The sequence below is a fragment of the Octodon degus genome, unplaced genomic scaffold (assembly GCF_000260255.1).
Source record: "Octodon degus isolate 3935 unplaced genomic scaffold, OctDeg1.0 scaffold00184, whole genome shotgun sequence".
NCBI lineage: Eukaryota > Metazoa > Chordata > Mammalia > Rodentia > Octodontidae > Octodon > Octodon degus.
The window spans coordinates 1,790,187-1,793,572 of NW_004524760.1; the positions used below are offsets into that span (position 1 = coordinate 1,790,187).

A 3,386-nucleotide genomic window follows, 5' to 3' on the forward strand; every position below is an offset into this window, starting at 1 on the left:
AGTGATAAAGGCTATGAAATGGAAAGAAAACATTCTCTCAGGCTTTCACAGAGAGTGAAATGGCCGTGACCAAGCAATGGCTGTGACTCATCCACATGGTTGACACTGACAAAGGTTCTACAATCTGAGGTATAGGATCTCAGGATAAATCCTGAGGGGATTTCACTGACCTTATCAGACCCAAAAGTTACAACTCTTGTTGCATAGGTCCTGCTTTACCTTGGTCTTAACCATCCAGGAGGAAAGTGTAAAAACGAAGTATAAGAAGTAAAGCCATGCTGTTATGTTGAGCTGTAGGGGACTCAGGTCAACAATTTCTGACAGTGAAGTGGAAGACCCAATACTATTATGGACTGCTGAACTCTTGGAATATTTTGCTGAGTTAACATACCTATAATATTCAAATAGCGGAACTTAACCAAAAAAAGGGGATATAGATGAATGTCCATTTTGTATCTGTGTATTCAAATGATTAGGATCGATATATAGTTACATTCTCTTAATGAGTAGAGGGATTTGTTCTAATAGTGTTCATAAGTAGGATATCGTGTCCGCATCTTGTACAGCGATTAGCCAGTAGGAAGAATGTATGCAATGTGTTAATTATTGAAACTGTCCTACCAATTTGGTTTGAAACTGTCTCATTGCTATTTATTTCTCAATAAAATTATGGGGGGGGGAAGGCTATGAAAAAGAATATACCAGGGTTGGGAAACCTTGTACGTCAGGATGGCGGCCTCCGTATTGCACACGCTGCTCAGGCGGTGGCCTACGCTTTCGCCCTTCAGGGGTAACAGCGCAGTTCAGGTTTCCCTGAAGACCTTTTGCACCGAAACCCCTCCTGGAAAAGATTCATTGCCCCCGGCTCCTGTTTCTCCTTATGAGAACGAACCCTGGATATACCTGGAGTCAGAAGAATGCCAGAGCCGCTGCAGCTCTGGCCCCGTGTGGGCCGACTACCCCCGCAACCACAAGGGCGGTATCCTGCCACAGCAGCCTCGGGGGACGTGCATTCGTAAGAATAAAGTTGCTGGGAATCCTTGCCCCCTCTGCTAGGATCACAAGTTGCATGTGGACTTGAGGAACGTGAAGCTCTTGGAACAGTTCGTCTGTGCCCACACGGGCATCATCTTCCATGCTCCGTACACAGGGGTCAGCATGAAGGAGCACAAGAAGTTGACTCAGGCCATTCAGAAAGCCAGGGAGCATGGGCTCCTCAGTTACCGTATTCTCCAGGTGGAGCCCCGGGACCTGGACTTCGGGACGTCTCACGGAGCTGTGAATGTCACTCCGCCAGCCCCCGCCCTGCTTTCAGGTGATCCTTGGTACCCCTGATACAGCTGGAAGCAACCACCAGAAAGAGAATTGTCCCGACTTCGCCGGCTCTACCAGGGCCATCTTCGAGAAGAGAGAGGACTCTGCCTGAATTCCTGCCAGAGGAGCCCCGCATGGTTCCAGCTGAGCAGAGCTCCCAGAGTGCTCCTGCGCCATAGGACTTGGACACTGGGCAGAGAGGCTGAGGGCTAGGGCAGTGACCCACAGCAGGCCCTGGGAAGCCCCGTGGAAGGGTAACTCCATCTGAAAGAGGGAGGTCAGGGCACGTGTGTGTGTGTGTGTGTGTGTGTGTGTGTGTGTGTGTTGTGAGCAGATGCTCTAACGTTCTTGCTGTTTTGCACTTCTGCCAACTCAATATAATAAAGTTGTGTCAGGGAGAGAGAGAGAGAAAGACAGAGAGAGAGAGAGAGAGAGAGAGAGAGAGAGAGAGAGAGAGAGAATACACCAGGGTTGGGGGACAAAACAAAGGATGGTGTTCTTTGAGATATGAAGGCATCTGGTTAAGAAGCAAATTTCTGAATAAAATAATGGATCAAAGCCAAATTATGTTCCTGGAAGGAAAGATTCCAGGCAGCAAGAAAAACCAGTGCAACGACCCAGAGATGGGTCCGTCATTGCTATGCACGCCGGTGGGACACTGTGAAGATTCAAGACTACTGAGAGAATTGTAGAACCAAGAGTAAGGAAGCCAGAAAAGCAGGGGTCAGTCATGCAGGGCCAGGCGACCCTGTAACAACCTTGCATTTTATTCCAAATGTAATGGGAAGCCATTGAAGGGCTGGGAACATGGCAATAACTGATCAGATTTGTGCTTCAAAGATTCACTCTGGAAGGAGTATTGTACCTGAGATGCATCCAGACAGAACAACCCAATGAATATGACATTTAAAATCATCAAAGGTGACTCCAGTGCATCTCTAAAATTAGGGAGCACAACTGCTCAAAATTATGACCAGTGATTTAGACAATATTTTAGTGCTTCTCAACCTTAGCTGCGCTTCAGAAACACCAAGGGACTTAAAAATGTATATATTGATGTTTTAGCTTCACTCTCAGAGATTCTAGGAGTGCAGCTCCATGACCAGGCCTTTGAAAACCTTGGATGACTATTCTGTGTAGCCAAGGTTTGTGCTCTAGAGAATAACAGAAGCTCTGGTGTGAAAGGAGAGGAACTTTCAAGGGCCAAGACAACTAAGGAATAAGGATAGTGTCTTAGTCCATTTTGTGCTGCAATAAAGTACACCGAGACTATGTTTTTTCTACAGAAAAGAGGTTTATTTGGCTTACAGGTCTGGTGGCTGGAAAGTCCAAATAACATGATGCAGATGTCTTGCAAGTGCCCCTGGATGTACCACAACACAGCAGATAAGTAGGTGTGTGCAGCAGAGAGGGGTCGGATGGTGAGAGAGAAACAAAGAGAGCAGGGAAGGGTCAGGCCACTCTCACATTACACTGCTCTGGGGGACTAATTCATTCCTTTGAGATTTAACCAGCTCCATGAGAACAGCATTCCCTGCACAAAGATGTGAGAACAGGACCACTCATCTCCCACTGAACCCTGCTTTCCTCAGTTTCCAACTGTCGCTTTGGGCACCAAGCTTCTAACACATGAACCTTTTGGGAAACAGATTATTTGCAAAACACAGCAGGTAGATAAAATGAAGTCTAAGAATTCACTGACAGTACTTTGCTTTTATTGTTGTTGTTGCTGGTGGTGAAACTGGGGATTGAACTCAGGCCCTTGCACTTGCCAGGAAGGTGTTTATTCCACTGAGCCATCTCCCCGGCCAAAGGTAGACCTGAGACTCGAACCTACGACCTCTTGCTGTAAAGCCTAATGCATAAACCACTACGCTATCTCTCCAGCTAGTACTTTGCTTTTAAAGCCAGTTCTACCAAGAAAACTTAGAGATGAACATAAACATACTGGTATCTCTAAAGACAGTGTGTAAAATACCCATTTTACACATCTGGGACTGAGGAGATAGCTTAGTGGCATAAGTGCTTGCATGGCAAGTGCAAGGTCCTGAGTTCAATCCCTAATACAAAAA

General features: G+C 46.4%; 1 pseudogene; it reads left to right on the plus strand.

Annotated features, from left to right (window-relative positions):
* Positions 1–723: 723 nt before the first annotated feature.
* Positions 724–1,493, plus strand: LOC101559777 (annotated as a pseudogene).
* The last annotated feature ends 1,893 nt before the right edge of the window (positions 1,494–3,386 follow it).